Consider the following 18,081-nt stretch of genomic DNA (forward strand, 5'->3'; position numbering starts at 1 on the left):
GGATGGAGATGGCGGATAAAATATGTCGGCAAATGGCTGCGGTGCATAAACCATAGGGTAGTAATAGTAGGGATTTTAATTATCCAAATATTGGGACATATATAGTGTGAAGGGGAAAGAGTGCAGAATTCTTCAAATGTATTCAACTGAACCTCTTTTCGTCACTATGTAACAAGCCCAAGACGAGATGTGGCGGTTTTGGATTTTTCTGGGAGAAATGAAGCTGCGCAGGTTGAAGGGGTATCAGTGGGAGAAGACTTGGGTGCCGGTGACTATAATTCAGTCAGACTCATGTTAGCTGTCGCTAAGGAAAATGAACTGCTTTAATAAAAGTCCCAAATTGGGGAAAAGCTAATTTTGCTCAGTTGAGAATTGATTGGCAGCAGTGGACAGGAAACAGCTACTTGTAGGTAAATCATTGTCGGAACAGTGGGAGGCATTCAAGGGTGGAGATCGTGAAGGCTATGGCCAAGCATGTGCGCATAAAGTAAAAGGCTGGGAAAATAAGTCTAGAGCCCCCTGGACGTCCAAGGGCTTACAGGGGAGGATTAAGAAAAAAAGCGACGCTTTTTCATATACCACCGGCTAAATACTAATGAACCCTTGGCAGAATATAGAAAGTTAAGAGACACAATTAAAAATGATGTTAGGAATGGTAAGAGAGTGCATTGGAAATTCTTGGCTCCTAAAATTAAGGAAAACCTACAGATGTTCGACAAATATATTAAGAGTAAGATTGTAACTAAAGAAAGGATAGGACGTCTTCGCAACCTTGAGTGTAATCTTTGTGTGGAGGTGGAAGATTTTGGTAATTTCTTAATGAATACTGTTCATCTGTTTTCACAAAGGAAAGGGGCAATGCAGATACTGCTATCGAGGAGGAATGTGATTTTCTGGATGGAATAAACACAGTGACAGGGGAAGCATTCAGGTTCTTAGCCGATTTGAAAGGAGATAGGTCCCCAGACGCGGATCACTTCAATCCTACTTCAACTCATCCTATCAGCATATCCTTCTATTCCTTTCTCACTCATGTGCTAAGGTAGCTCTCTCTTTAATGCCTCTGTTGTATTCTCCTCAACTACAGAACGTTGTAGCACCTTCCATATTTTAATCACTCTTTGGTAAAGAAGTTACCCTTGCATTGCCTTCTGAAGTCATCGGTGTCTGTCTTATAATTATGACCTCTAATTCTGAACTCCTGCATAATAGCAAATATTTTCTGCACGTCGGCGCTATCACATCCCTTCATAATATTAGAGTCAATATCTGCCTTAGCTTTTACAGAGAAAAGCTCCCCAGTCTGTTTAGATTTTCACGAAAGTAAATGCTTCCAGTTCTGGCCGAAATCATTCCTGCTGTGCTGTGAAATTCAATGATTCTACGATTTAGTTTTCACATCGACTGGGAAATAAAACAGGGCAAGCATGCCGGCAATTGTCTTAAATTTTCCACCGACCAGTAGTTTAATAAATAATTAACGTGCATAGCTGCAATGGCCGAGTGGTTAAGGCGTTGGACTTGAAATAGAATGGGGTTTCCCTGCGCAGTTTCGAGCCCTGCTCACAGCGATTCTACAGTGACCATTTTATTTGCTTTAATCAGCTCGCTGACGAGATGACTGACGCCGAAACTGAACAGAATTCCCTCAACTGCCCTTTATTAGAATCATTGACGCAAACCTATTTTTCTAATTGGAAGCACTAATTAATACTGCCATCAATTAGCGATTGTAGGTTTGTTGTAAATGTTGCAAAGATCAGTGAGAAATATACACAGCAAACAACATTAAAAATGCATTTTAATAAAGAGCCCTGCAATTTTTAGAATGAAGTCATATTCAGCTGAATAAGATTCGGCAGCACTCAAACCTACAATTATATGATAACATCAGTGTTTTACCGAAATCAGACACCTCAGCCATTCAGCCACGCTGTTCCTGCAGTGCACAGCTGACTAATGCCGTGAATGACGGATTACACACCTGAATTGCATTTATTTCAATTCCTTACTTAGCACCGCAAACCAATCAGCGGCAGTGGGCCATTAACTGATTGAAATACGAGAAGTCCCAAATTCTAGGAGATAATCGAATTGTTCATTAAATGCTGGAAACTCTCCGCAGTTCAATGAGCTCTTGGCAGAACTCAGATTTTGCAGCATTGCTTGAATGTATTGCAGCTCCTTGTCAGTTTCGTTCCTAAATGATTAAGCAGCTCTAAAATAACAAAGCTAAGATGCTCGTAACCCTGCCCTCCCCCACACAAAATAAAAGATGTCCCTCACGAGGATCGAAAGCGCAGCATTCGCGTTAACAGCGCCATGCTTAACCATTTGATTAATCCGGCCTTGCTATTGTGTATTTTTATTTAACGATAAAAAAACACGAGCATTTTTGCAGGGACATTCATCTCAGGACTTCCCAAAGCGGTTCACAGCCAGTTAACTAGTTTTACAGTCTGTTCACTAATGTAGGAAATGCAAAAGCAGATTTGCACCTGCAAGAACCCACGATTAAATAGTGACTAGATGTTGTTTGTGGGATGAAAGTTGGCTCAAGGACACCGGGGTGAACTCTCCTGCTCTACTTCTGAAAAGCGAGAATGGGATATTTTACGTCCAGCTTGGAGGGCAGACAGGTCTCGGTTTAAGATCTCAACCGAAAGTCAGCAACTCCGACAGTGCTGTGCTCCCTCACAACTGCCGCTCCGATATTACAAAACCTACTTGAAATTCTACTCACCAAACTGTCTGTCGCAGATGCAACTGTCCATGGCAATATTGGTAGCAGCGAATATTGGAAACACCTTGTGGATACTAAGTCCTGTCTTCACACGGAGGACACTCTGCTTCGTATTTTCTGGCACCAGCACCGTGCTAAATGGGATAGATTCTGAACAGATGGAGCAGCTCAACGCTGGGCATCCTTGAGGTGCTGTAGGACAACAGCAGCAGCAGAATTGTACAATCTGTAAACATATGTCCAAGCATATACCCCATCTACCGTTACCTTGTAAACAGAGCAGCAAACCTGGACAACGCCTCAGCCTCCGTTTTTCAATAGAAAAGAGATCAAGCCTGTTCTTCCTTTGCTGATATGTGTACACTGGCTGTTCTGTTACCATCCTTGTAAATCTTCTCTGCATCCTCTACAATGCCTATATATGCTTTTTATAATATGGCGAATGGAAATGTGCACATTAACCGGTGTGGTCTAACAATGGTTAAATATAGGTTGAGCATAAATTCGCATCATTTCTATACTATACGTGCTTTTTGATTTTGCTTTTTTATGACCTTGCTAATCTGTGTCTTAACTTTTAGAGTTTTGTGTATTCGCCTTCCCTTTGATCTTCTACGCCACCCAGACTGGTATTCTCCAATAATAAGTGACCTCCCTATTCGTGCTAACAAAATTTAACACCTCACATTTATATGATTTGAAATTCAAAAGCCAATGCTATGCCCAATCTGCAAGTTTATTAATGCCCTTCTCTAATGTGTTGTAGTCCCCCTCATTTTTGACTACCCGCCTAATTAGATGTCACTTGCAAATTTCGATGTTATGTTTTCGCTTTCTCGGTCAAGTTGTCAATATAACTTGTGAACAACAGTGGTCCCATCAACGATCCTTGTGGAACACCACTTTTCACCTTCTGAACATATGTAAAGCTCCCTTTTAAGGCAACTCTCTGCTTTATGTATTGAAGCCCGCTAGCTATGCATTCTAGTTGACTCCACTCAGCATTGTGACCTGGCTTGAGGGTCTTATTGTTTCTATTTAACAATCTAGAGGTCCGAGTGTTCTATTTGATTAATTCAAGCATGTGGTCATCGCTTGCAAGGGCAGCATTTGTTGCCCACACCTAATTTCATTGTTAATGTGCTGGTGAGCAACCATATGCACCTTAATGGCTCGCTTCGACATTTCAGAGAGTAGTTAAGAGTCAACCACGTTGCTGTGGGTCTGGAGTCACATATAGGCCCAGACTGGTAAGGTCGGCAGATCCCCTTCCCTGAAGGAGATTAGTGAATCAGACGGGTTTGTTACGATAATCGTCACCATTATTGATACTTTTAATTTCCAGATTAATTTAAATGAATTTAATTTACCCTACTCTAATGGTGGGCTGTAATTTCCTGTCTCTGGAATACTAGTTCAGTATAATAAAAATCAAACCACTATGATTGACCGCCTGTGTAATGTGTTCGAAGGGTTGAATTACTCCACCTGTTCGTTTACAACAGTTGGAGGTAAGGAATGGCAACCCCCTGGTCCGGTGACTGAACCATCATGTCACTATTAATTGCCTCCACATGTTTAATGTCTCAAGGTTCGGAATGACACCTCCTGTCCTTGTGTGTAATAACACAAGAGTCCTTTATTATAAACTGCCTCGTGTGGCTACCCGGTCTCTATGAGTCCTACTTCGGTTAAGAACAAGATCCGACTTCTTGTATTGCCTAAATGACATCCGACAGTAGCGCACTCTGGTGTCAGATAACTCACGCATAAATATATTACACTGTGCATCAGGATAAGGGACGGAATGTCATCCCCCTGGTCCTGTGTAATCGGCTCGAGTGGTTGAATGGCCTCCTCCTCTTTCTGTACAACAGGTTCGTGGGTTTGGCAATCCATTCTCGTCATCTATGCAGCAGCTGCGGGCGACAGAACAGAGTTCCACTGTTCTTCCACGTGTCCTTTGCAAGTTTTTGAGCGGTTAATGGACTCAGCCTGTCAGAGGCTCGACGTCTTGCTCCTGTTACTGTGCAAATGACCCAGTGCGCCCAGAGAATTCAGTGGATAATTGGAGCCTTTGTGTGACAGCAAGTGCAGGGGCCGCAGTTTCACATCTCTGATGAATTGATTTGCTGCAAATTTGATTGTGCTGCCCAGGAAACATCAAATCCTGACCTAAAATCCGTCTCTGGTGGGACACAAAGCCACAATTTTTGAATGCCTGATATGACGTTGAATAAAAGTCTATTTGTCTGATATTTCGCAGCGATCTTTGGACTGTTATAACAAATCAATCGTGTAGCTGCGATGGCCGAGTGGTTAAGGCGTTGGACTTGAAATTCAATGGGATTTCCCCGCGCAGGTTCGAACCCTGCTCGCAGCGATTCGAAAGGAAATATTTTGCTCTTTGATTTGATCAATGGAATCTAATCGTACTTTTCTCCACTGCCTTTTATTACACTGATTGATGCGGAGCTGATGTTCGAATTGTCAACACTATTAATTTGCAGGCATTAATTAGTGATGGTTGGTTTGTGGAAACTATTTGCAAAGATCAGTGAGAAATATGCACAGGAAACAGAATGAAAAAATATATTTTAATAAAGAGCCCTGCAAGGAAATCACCTTCAGCTGATGAGTGTGAACATGGTTTGGTTTTTAAAGTTGAACAACATTTTACAAAACACCAGCACAAGCCTCAAATCTGCAATTTTCTGATAACATTAGGGTTTGCACAAAAGTGAGACGCCTTAGCCAAATGGCCACGCGCTCGCTGCAGTTCAGAGCAGCGTAATGGTGAGAATGAGGGATTACACACGGGTATTGTATTTATTGCTCCTTGATATTTTCCACTGCAGACCAATCACCAGCAGTGAGCCATTCTGTGATTGAAATGCGAGACGTGGTAACGCCGCGGATGATAAGCAAACGTCCATTAAATGCTGCAAACACGCCGCAGGTCCATGAGCTCTTTGCAGAACTAATGTTTTGCAGCATTGCTTCAATGTATTGCAAGGTCCCGTGTGAGATGTTTTCCGAAATGTTTAAGCTGCTATAAAATACTGTCACCTTACCACGAAGAATAAAATAAATAGCCAGTCCGTGAATAAAACCCGCTACTTTGGCATGGTTCGCATCAAGCTCCAAAAATAGAGCTCGCCCAACTTATTAATATGCACTTTTTTCAGACGCTGTGAAAGAAAAAAAACTTTCATTTCTACATCGACTATCACCTCATGATTTTCCAAAGCAGTTCGCAGCAAATTAAGTACATCTAAATTGTGTTCACTGTTGTCATGTAGGAAATGCAAAAAATGACAGCATGGAAGGAGGATATTTCAGCCCATCGTGCAGGTGCCGGCCGACCAAGACCTTCCCAGCCTGAATCCCACTTTCCAGCTCGATGTCCGCTCTGTAGGTTACTGCAATTTGAAATGCTCATGCAAGTATTTTTAAATTTGATGAGGGTTCCTGCCGCTACCAGCCAATCAGGCTGCGAGTTCCAGACTCCCACGACAAACTCATAGCTTGTCGCAACAGCTGAACTTCCCGAATAACATTAAATATATTTCCCGTGGTTGTTAACCACTCTGCCAAGCGAAACAAGTCCTTCCTACCCACTAGGTTTTGGTCTCTGATAATTTTATACACCTAAATAAGGTCTCGCCTCAGCGTCCTCTGTTCAACAGCAAACAGAACATCATTTCCAATCTTTCCTTAAAGCAAAATTCTCCAGTCCAGGCAACATTCTTGTAATCTCCTCTGCACCCTTTCCAGTGCAATCACATATTTCCTGAAATGTGGTGACCATAACTGAACACAGTACTGCAGCTGTTTTATACAGTTGAAGTATAACCTCCTTGCTCTTGTATTCAATGCCGCGAGAAATATAGTGAAATATTCAACATGCCTTTTGAACCACATGATCTACCTGGCCTGCTACGTTCAGGAATCTGTGGACCTGCACTCCGCACTCCCTTTTCCCCCCTACATATTTCAGCATCGTACTAATTAATGTCTATTACCTTGCCTTGTTAGACCTCCTCAAATGCATTACCTTACAATTATCCGAATTGAATTATTTGCTGATATGTCAATCCCGCCATCCCGGCCATCAGTCTGGTGAACCTTCGCTGCACTACTTCAATTGCAAGAATGTCCTTCCTCAAGTTTGGAGACCGAAACTGTACACAATACTCCAGGTGTGGCCTCACCAAAGCCCTGTTCAACTTTATTAACACCTCCCTGCCCCTCTACTCATATCCCCTCGCTATGAAGGCCAACATATCATTTGCGTTCTCAACTGCCTGCTCTACCTGCATGCCAACCTTCAGTGACTGATACACCCCGGTGTCGTTGCACCTCCCCTTTTCCTAATCTATCACCATTCAGATAATAGTCTGTCTCTCTGTTTTTACAAACAAAGTTGTTAAGCTCACATTTATCCATATTATACTTCATCAGCCAGGTCTTTTCCCACTCACCTATCCTATCCCCGTCACTCTGCTGCCTCATAGCATCCTCCTTGCTGCTCAAACTGCCACCCAACTTATTGTTATCCGCGAACTTGCAGATACTACATTTAATCTCCTCGTCTAAATCATTAATGTACAATGTAATCATCTGTGACCCCAGCACAGAAACTTGTGGTACCCCACGAGTCACTGCCTGCCATACTGAAAAGTACCCATTTAATCCTACTCTTTGCTTCCTGTCTGCAACACGTTCTCAATCCACGTCAGCACACTACTCCCAGTCCCAAGTGCTTCAACTGTGCACATTAATCTCTTGTGTGGGATCATGTCGAAAGCCTTTTGAAAGTCCAAATATACCACATGAACTGGTTCCCCCTTATCCACTCTACTGGAAACATCTTCAAAAAATTCCAGAAGATTTGTCAAGCATGATTTCCCTTTCACAAATCCATGCTGACTTGGACCTATTATGTCACCTCTTTCCAAATACGCTGCTGTGACATCCTTAATAATTGATTCCATCATTTTACCGACGACAGATGTCAGGCTGACCGATCTATAAATCCCTGTTTTCTCTCTCCCTCATTTTTGAAAAAGTGCGGTTACTTTGGCACTCTATAGAAACTGATCCAGAGTCTATGGAATGTTGGAAAATGACTGTCAATGTATCCGTTCTTTCCAAGGCCACCTCTTTAAGTACTCTGGGATGCAGACCATCAGGCCCTGGGGATTTATCAGCCTTCAATCACTTCAATTTCCCCAACACAATATCCTGACGAATAAGGATTTCCCTCAGTTCCTCCTTCTTACCAGACCCTCTGACACCTTTTATATCCGGAAGGTTTTTGTGTCCTCCTCAGTGGATACAGAATCAAAGTACTTGTTCAATTGGTCTGCCATTTCTTTGTTACCAGTTATGACTTCCCCGATTCTGATTGCTGCGGACCTACGTTTGTCTTTATGAACATTTTTCACTGTACATATCTATAGGAGCTGTTGCAGTACATGTCAATGTTGCCTGCAAGCTTCTTCTCCTACTCTATTTTTCCTGCCCTAATCAAATCCTTTGTCCGCCTCTGCTGAGTTCTAAATTTCTCCCAGTTCCCGGGTATGCTGACATTTCGGACAATTTTTATGCCACTTACTCCGCTTTGATATTATCCTTGATTTCCATTAATAGCCACGGTTGAGCCACCTTCCCTTTATTATTGTTTATGCCAGACAGGGATGTACAATTGTTGGAGTTCATCCACGCGGTCCCTAAATGTCTGCCGTTGCCCATCCACTGTCTACCCTGAAGTATCATTCTCCAATCTATCCTAGCCAATTCACGCCTCATGCCTTCGAAGTTATCCTTCTTTAAGTTCTGGACCATGGTCTCTGAATTAACTGTTTCATTCTCCATCCTAATGCAGAATTCCACCATATTATGGGCACTCTTGCCCAAGGGGCCTCGCCCAACGAGATTGCAAATTAATCCTCTCTCATTACACAACACCCAGTCTAAGATGGCCTCCCCCCCCAAGTTGGTTCCTCGACATATTGGTCTAAAAAAACATCCCTTATGCACTCCAGGAAATCCTCCTCCAACGTATTGCTTCCAGTTTGGTTAAAGCAATCTATGTGCATATTAAAGTCACCCATTATAACTGCTGCACCTTTATTGCATCCACCCCTAATTTCATGTTTGATGCCCTCCCCAACATCACTACTACTGTTTGGAAGTCTGTACACAACTCCCACTAACGTTTTTTGCCCTTTGGTATTCTGCAGCTCTACCCATATAGATTCCACATCATCCAAGCTAATGTCTTTCCTTACAATTGCATTATTTCCACTTTAACCAGCAACGCCACCGCGCCTCCTTTTCCTTTCTGTTTATCCTTCCTCAATGCTGAGTACCCTTGGATGTTGACTTCCCAGCCTTTGTCATCCTGGAGCGATGTCTCCATGGTGCCAACCACATCGTATCCGTTAACTGCTATCTGCATAGGTAATTCGTCCACCTCATTCCGAATACTCCTCGCATTGAGGCACAGAGCCTTAAGGCTTGCCTTTTTAACACACTTTCACACTTTAGAACTTTGCTGCAACGTGGCTCTTTTTGTCTTTTGCCTTGTGATTCTCTGCCCTCCACTTTTAAACATCTCCTTTCTGTCTGTTAAAAGGGTGTTAAAAAAGCAAGCGTGAAGGCTTTGTGTCTTAATGCAAGGAGTATCCGCAATAAGGTGGATGAATTAACTGTGGAAATAGATGTTAACAAATTATGATGTGATTGGGATTACGGAGACGTGGCTCCAGGATAATCAGGGCTGGGAACTTAACATCCAGGGGTATTCAACATTCAGGAAGGATAAAATAAAAGGAAAAGGAGGTGGGGTAGCATTGTTGGTTAAAGAGGAGATTAATGCAATAGTTAGGAAAGACATTAGCTTGGATGATGTGGAATCTATATGGGAAGAGCTGCAGAACACTAAAGGGCAAAAATCGTTAGTGGGAGTTGTGTACAGACCTCCAAACAGTAGTAGTGATGTTGGGGAGGGCATCAAACAGGAAATTAGGAGCAGTAAAGGTGCAGCAGTTATAATGGGTGACTTTAATATGCACATAGATTGGGCGAGCCAAACTGGAAGCAATACGGTGGAGGAAGATTTCCTGGAGTGCATAAGGGATGGTTTTCAAGAAAAATATGTCAAGGAACCAACTAGGGGGGAGGCCATCTTAGACTGGGTGTTGTGTAATGAGAGTGGATTATGTGCAATCTCATTGTGCGAGGCCCCTTGGCGAAGAGTGACCATAATATGGTGAAATACTGCATTAGGATGGAGAATGAAACAGTTAATTCAGAGACCATGGTCCAGAACATAAAGAAGAGTAACTTTGAAGGTATGAGGCATGAATATGCTAAGATAGATTGGCTAATGATACTTAAGGGGTTGACTGTGGATGGGCAATGGCAGACATTTAGAGACCGCATGGATGAACTACAACAATTGTACATTCCTGTCTGGCGTAAAAATAAAAAAGGGAAGGTGGCTCAACCGTGCTATCTAGGGAAATCAGGGATAGTATTACAGCCAAGGAAATGGCATACCAATTGGCCAAAAATAGCAGCGAATCTGGGACTGGGAGGAATTTAGAACTCAGCAGAGGAGGACAAAGGGTTTGATAGGGCAGGTAAAATGGAGTACGAGAAGAAGCTTGCATGGAACATTAAGCCGGATTGCAAAAGTTTCCATAGGTATGTAAAGAGAAAAAGGTTAGTAAAGACAAACGTAGGTCCCCTGCAGTCAGAATCAGGGGAAGTCATAACGGGGAACAAAGAAATGGCAGACCAATTGAACAAGTACTTTTGTTCAGTACTCACTTACGAGGACACAAACAACATTCCGGATATAAAAGGGGTCAGAGGGTCTAGTAAGGAGGAGGAACTGAGGGAAATCTTTATTAGTCGGGAAATTGTGTTGGGAAATTGATGGGATTGACGGCCGATAAATCCCCAGGGCCTTATGGACTGCATCCCAGAGTACTTAAGGAGGTGGCCTTGGAAATAGCGGATGCATTGACATTCATTTTCCAACATTCCATTGACTCTGGATCAGTTCCTATCGAGTGGAGGGTAGCCAATGTAACCCCACTTTTAAAAAAAGGAGGGAGAGAGAAAGCAGGGAATTATAGACCGGTCAGCCTGACCCCAGTAGTGGGTAAAATGATGGAATCAATTATTAAGGATGTCATAGCAGCGCATTTGGAAAATGGTGACATGATAGGTCCAAGTCAGCATGGATTTTTGAAAGGGAGATAATGCTTGACAAATCTTCTGGAATTTTTTGAAGATGTTTCCAATAAAGTGGACAATGGAGTACCAGTTGATGTGGTATATTTGGACTTTCAGAAGGTTTTCGACAAGGTCCCACACAGGAGATTAATGTGCAAAGTAAAAGCACATGGGATTGGGGGTAGTGTGCTGACGTGGATTCAGAACTGGTTGTCAGACAGGAAGCAAAGAGTAGGAGTAAATGGGTACTTTTCGGAATGGCAGGCAGTGACTAGTGGGGTACCGCAGGGTTCTGTGCTGGGGCCCCAGCAGTTTACATTGTACATTAATGATTTAGACGAGGGGATTAAATGTAGTATCTCCAAAATTGCGGATGACACTAAGTTGGGTGGCAGTGTGAGCTGCGAGGAAGATGCTATGAGGCTGCAGAGTTAGTTGGATAGGTTTGGTGAGTGGGAAAATGCGTGGCAGATGAAGTATATTATGGATAAATGTGAGGTTATCCACAATGGTGGTTAAAACAGAGAGACAGACTATTATCTGAATGGTGACAGATTAGGAAAAGGGAAGGTGCAACGAGACCTGGGTGTCATGGTACATCAGTCATTGAAGGTTGGCATACACGGACAGCAGGCGGTTAAGAAAGCAAATGGCATGTTGGCCTTCATAGCGAGGCAATTTGAGTACAGGGGCAGGGAGGTGTTGTTACAGTTGTCCAGGGCCTTGGTGAGGCCACACCTGGAGTATTGTGTACAGTTTTGGTCTTCTAACCTGAGGAAGGACATTCTTGCTATTGAGGGAGTGCAGCGAAGCTTCACCAGACTGATTCCCGGGATGGCGGGACTGACCTATCAATAAAGATTGGATCAACTGGGCTTGTTTTCACTGGAGTTCTGAAGAGTGAGAGGGGACCTCATAGAAACGTTTAAAATTCTGACGGGTTTGGACAGGTTGGATGCAGGAAGAATGTTCCCAATGTTGGGAAAAATCCAGAACCAGGGGTCACAATCTAAGGAAAAGGGGTAAGCCATTTAGGACCGAGATGAGGAGAAACGTCTTCACCCAGAGAGTGGTGAACCTGTGGAATTCTCTACCACAGAAAGTAGTTGAGGCCAATTCACTAAATATATTCAAAAGGGAGTTAGATGAAGTCCTTACTACTCGGGGGATCAAGGGGTATGGCGTGAAAGCAGGAAGCGGGTACTGAAGTTTCATGTTCAGCCATGAACTCGTTGAATGGCGGTACAGGCTAGAAGGGCTGAATGGCCTGCTCCTGCACCTTTTTTCTATGTTTCTATGTTTCTATGTTGCTTCAGTCTCCATTTTGTTTCCCTCCGTCTCCCTGCATTGGTTTCGATTCCCCTGCCATATTAGTTCAACTCCTCCGCAAGAGCACTAGCACACACTCCTGCGAGGACATTGGTTCCTGTCCTGCTTCGGTGCAGACCGTTCGGTTTGTACTGGTCCCAACTCCCCCAGAAACGTTCCAATACCACAGGAATTTGAATCCCTCCTTCCTGCACCACTGTTCAAGCCACGTATTCATCTGAGCTATCCTACGATTCCTACGCTGACTAGCACGTGGCACTAGTAGCAATCCTGAGATTACTAATTTTGAGGTCCGACATTTTGATTTAGCTCCTAGCTCCTTAAATTCGTCTCGTCGGACCTTATCCCGTTTTTTACCTATATCTTTTGGACCAATGTGCACCACGATAACTATCTGTTCACCCTCCCTTTTTAGAATGTCCGACACCCGCTCCGAGACATTCTTGACCCTTGCACCAGGGAGGAAACATACCATCCTGTAGTCTCTTTTGCGGCCGCACAACGCCTGTCGATTCCCGTTACAATTGAATCCACTATCACTTTCGCTCTCCCACACTTTTTCCTGCCCTCCTGTGTAGCAGAGCCAGCCACGGTGCCATGAACTTGGCTGCTGTTGCCCTCCCCTGATGAGTCATCCCCCTCAACAGTACTCAAAGCAGTGTATCTGTTTTGCATGGGGATGACCGCAGTACACCACTGCACTATCTTCCTTGCACTGCTCTTCATGTTGGTCTTCCATTCCCTATCTGGTTGTGGACCCTTTCCCTGCAGTAAACTCACTACACGTGCTAATCACGTCATTCTCAGCATCGTCGATGCTCCAGAGTGAATCCACCTTCAGCTCCAATTCTGCAACATGTCCCGTCAGATGCAGGACGCGGATATATTTCCACAGATGTAGTTGTCAAGTGCACCGGAAGTGTCCCTCAGATCCCACATAGTACAGGAGGAGCATATCACGTGTCCGAGATCTCCTGCCATGAATTAACCCTGAGATAAACTTAATTTGGCGACAACAATGTTAACAGGTTATTTACAGATATAAAAAAAAAGATAAGCTATTACTAATCAACTTTTGATTACTTTCTACTCCTTTTTTGTTTTCTCGCCCCTCTGCAGCTGCACAAGCACGCCTTTTGTAGGCCTGGCACGCTGCCGCTCCGCTTTTCGTCCTCCCGCTGGGCCTCCCCGACTCACGCTGGCCTTTTGTAGGCCTGGGACGCTGCCGCTCCACCTCCCGACCTCCCGCTTAGGCTCTGCGACTCACGCTGGCCTTTTGTCGGCCTCGGACTCGGCAGCTCCGCCTCTCGTCCTCCCGCTGGGCCTCCCCGACTCAGGCTGGCCTTTTGTAGGCCTGGGACACTGCTGGTCCGCATCTCGACCTTTCACTGGGCCTCCCCGACACACGCTGGCCTTTTGTAGGCCTGGGACGCTGCCGCTCCGCAGCACGATCTCTCGCATCAATGGGGCTTGTATTCACTGGTATTCAGAAGAATGAGAGGGGATCGCATAGAAACGTTTACAATTCTGACGGCTTTAGACAGGTTAGATGCAGCAAGAATGTTCCCAATGTTGGGGAAGTCCAGAACCAGGGTTCACAGTCTAAGGATAAGGGGTAAGCCATTTAGGGCCGAGATGAGGAGAAACGTCTTCACCCAGAGAGTGGTGAACCTGTGGAATTCTCTACCACAGAATGTTGTTGAGGGCAATTCACTAAATATATTCAAAAAGGAGTTAGATATAGTCCTTACTACTAGGGGAATCAACGGGTATGGCGAGCAAGCAGGAGTGGGGTACTGATGTTGCATGTTCAGCCATGAACTCGTTGAATGGCGGTGCAGCCTCGAAGGGCCGAATGTCCTACTCCTGCACCTATTTTCTGTTTTAATATTTCTATTTGCCACTGTTCTGCCCACCTGACCAGGACATTGGTTTCTTCCTGCAGTTTGCAGCTTTCTGCATCATTATCAACGACACAGAGACAGGCCATTTGGCCCAAGCATTCCATGCCGGCATTCATGCTCCACTTTATCCTCCTGGAATAGCTTCTGCCACTGTGAATAGTTACATTTGACGGCACAAATCGCAGCCGAAATACCACCAACGATATGTCAGCAAGATCCTTCAAATGGCCCAGTACAGGCGCACCAATATGAGTGTCCATGATCAGGCCGACATCCCCAGCATCTAAGCACTGACCACACTCAACCAGCTACATTGAGCGGGCCTCCTTTTCACATGCCTGATGCAAGACTCCCAAAGCAAGCGCTTTACTCGGAAATCCTACATGGCAAGCGAAGCAAAGATGGGCATAGAAATCATTTCAAGGACACGCATCAAGCCTCTTGATAAAATGCAATATCTCCACCGAAATCTGGGAGTCCCTGGCGAAAGACCACCCAATTGAAGGGAGAGCATCCGGGAGGGCGCTGAGCAACTCGAGTCTCGTCGCCGAATGCATGCAGCAAGCAAGCGGAGGCAGTGGAAGGAACGTGTGGCAAACCAGACTCACCACCCATTTGTACCTTCAACGAATGACTGTCCGACCTGTGACAGAGACTGTAATTCCCTTATTGGACTGTTCAGTCACCAAAGAACTCACTTTTAGAGTGGAAGCACGCCTTCCTCGAATTTCGAGGGACTGCTTAAAATGATGATTGTCCAGTTATGTTTGTGGTGAATGGTGAGCCCCCAGAATGTTGGTGGTGGGGGATTATGCGATGGTTATTGTTATGTTTGTGAACCTTACTTGTGTGTAAGACTTGCCACCAGAGGGCACACCTGTGGAAGACCTATGGTCACGTGTGTGTACCCTGGTGCAAACAGGCATTAAAAGGCAGTCTACCACGTTGCTGCCTCACTTTGGGGTTATATTAAACAGACCAATGTCGCACTGGTTTACATCTACAATACAGCCTCGTGGGTATATTCCAAACATAACAACTGGCGATGAGTTACAACCACGAACTTTCACGCGGATGTGGCTGCCGTTGGTATTTTTTGAGATTTATTGAGGATGATGCTTGGGACGCCTTCATTGAGCGCCTCGACCAGGACTTTGTGGCAACAAATAGGTCACGCCTGAAACAGGGATCCATCGCAGATGGATTCTCCTCACCATATGTGTGTCATCGGTATATGGCCTCCGTAAGAACTGGCTGGCACCGGCCAAAGTAACGGACAAATCGTACACATAGCTCTGCACGCTTGCTGAGGATCACCTCAAGCCTAAGGAGAGCATCCTGATGGCCAGGTATGGCTTTTACACGCACGATCGCTCCGTGGGTCGCACCGTGGTGAGTTTAATCGTCGACCTTAAACGCCTTCTGGGGCAGTGCGAATTTGCAGGATCCTTTGGTGAAATGTTGTGGGTCTTTTTCGGACTTGGAATTTGCCAGAAAGGCATCCTTCGGAAGCAGCTGTCTGCCGAATTCCTGGAACTGAGCAAGGCCATCACGATAGCCCAGGACATCATATCCACGAGCGATAAAACGAAGCAGATATCTGCACAGAATCGAGTTAAGCGGCAAGTACTGTGCATAAAATAATGCCTTCAGCAGGCAGGACTGTACACGAAAGTGCTAGGGTGACTCAGAGCCCGCTGGGGAGTGCGAATGTGAATCCATTAACGCCATACTGCTGCTGCGGGGACAGTCGCAGAGCCCATCAATGTCGTTTTGAGCACAATGTGTGCAGGGCTGTGGGACAATGGGGTTCCTTCAGCGATTGTTCAAGCGACCTCGGACTCACAATGTGGTGCAATTAGCAGAGAGCGACGGATCCAGCGCAGACCACGCTGAACGAGCAGGAGAGGCATCTCAGCTGGAGAATGAGAAGGAAGTGCATGGGGAACATATCTTCACCACCAAAACCCTCCGATAATGATAAAAGTCAAATTTAACAGCATTGCAATCTCCATGGAACTGGGTAGGGAAGCAAGCCAATCGATAATCAGCAAGAAGGCCTTTGATAAACTGTGGAGCAGCAAGACACGGAGGCCAAAACTGAGCGCGGTTCAAACTACACTTTGCATTTACATCAAATAACTCAGACCTGTCACAGGCAGTGCGGCAGTGGAAGTATCGTATGACGGAATGGTGCATGATTTACCACTGTGGATTGCACCAGGCGATGGCCCTACGTTGTTCGGCAGGAGCTGGCTTGGCACATTCCAGTAGAACTGGGACGACTGCAAAGCCGTGTCCTTGGCGGTTGATGCCCCGAACGCCCACATGCCAAACAAATTCCCGGCACTATTTGAGCCAAGCATCGGCAACTTCACAGTGGAGATCCACCTTTTTCCTGGGGATTGGCCCGTTAACCACAAGGTCCGTGCAGTCCCATATATGATGCGAGAGAAATTCGAAATCGTGGTGGACAGACTTCAACAAGAGGGAATCATATCGCAAGTCGCGTTCAACGAGTGGGCCAGTCCAATCGTGCCAGTGCTAAAGAGCGATGGATCGGTCAGAATCTGCGTATACTGCAAGGTGATTATCAACCCAGTCTCGTTACAGGACCAGTATCCACTACCCAAAGCGAAGGACTTATTCGGAATGCTAGCAGCGGGAATTACGTTCACCAAGCTAGACCTCACCTCCGCTTACTTGAAGCAAGAGCTTGCTGAACCGTCAAAGAAGTTGACCTGCATGAACATGCACAAAGGATTGTTCATGAATCACAGCTGCCCCTTTGGGATTCGCTTGGCAGCGGCCATCTTCCAGAGGAACATGGAGATTCTGCTGAAATCGCTTCTATGATAGTGGTTTTCGAGGATGACATCTTGATCACTGGTCGACACACCACCGATCCATTGCACAACCTGGAAGACGTTCTAAGCGACTGGACCGAGTGGGACTCAGGCTGAAACGCTTCAAGCACGTTTTCCAGGTGCAAGAGTTCGATTTTCTGGGGAAACAAATTGCGATGGACGACATCAGTCCCACGGACTCCAAGACGGATGCCTTCAAAAATGCACGCAGACCACAAAACGTGACGGAAGTGCATTCGTTCCTGGAACTCCTCAACTACTTTGTTAACTTTCTACCGGGGTTGAGTGTTTTACTGGAACCTTTGCATTAGATGCTATGCAAGGGTGACGACTGGGTTTGGGGTAAATCTCAAGAAACAGCATTTCACAAGGCAAGACACATGCTGTGCTCCAAGAAATTACGTGTATTGTATGACTATGTAAACATTTGGTACCAGCAAGTGACGTGTAGTCTTACACGGACGGTTATGTGTTACAGCAAGCAAATGTGTCAGGCAAACTGCAACCAGTTGTATCTGCAACCAGAAATTTGTCCAAGGCTGAAAGAGACTATAGTATGGTGGAGAAAGAAGCGCTGGCTTGTATATATGGCGTAAAGAAAATGCACAAATAACTATTTGGTCTCCGGTTCGAGATCGGAACAGGCCACAAACCGCTCACATCACTGCTCTCAGAAAGCAAAGGTATCAACACCAATGCTTCGTCCCACTACTAAAGATGGGCACGAACGTTGTCTGCATATGACTATATAATCCGCCGCAGACCTGGCAAATAGAACTGCGCTGATACCGTGACGATTTGTGGAACAAAGTAACATATGCACCATAATTGCCGATAGGATAGTGAATGATTGATAATTACAGATTGTATGCAGAGAGATTCGTGCAGGTACCTGAAGGATGGTTCCAGGAATTGAATCGTCGCAGAAATATCAGCCGAGTGCATAAAAGCATGTTGAATTTAGCTGCTCACAGTACTGACGTTT

The 18,081-nt window shown here is 45.1% G+C and overlaps 1 non-coding gene across 1 annotated transcript; it reads left to right on the forward strand.

Annotated features, from left to right (window-relative positions):
* Positions 1-5,044: 5,044 nt before the first annotated feature.
* On the forward strand, positions 5,045-5,126 carry trnas-uga (transfer RNA serine (anticodon UGA)). Its single transcript has one exon. It is a non-coding gene; the product is annotated as a tRNA-Ser (tRNA).
* Positions 5,127-18,081: the final 12,955 nt, after the last annotated feature.

The sequence above is a fragment of the Pristiophorus japonicus genome, unplaced genomic scaffold (assembly GCF_044704955.1).
Source record: "Pristiophorus japonicus isolate sPriJap1 unplaced genomic scaffold, sPriJap1.hap1 HAP1_SCAFFOLD_110, whole genome shotgun sequence".
Taxonomy (NCBI): Eukaryota; Metazoa; Chordata; class Chondrichthyes; family Pristiophoridae; genus Pristiophorus; species Pristiophorus japonicus.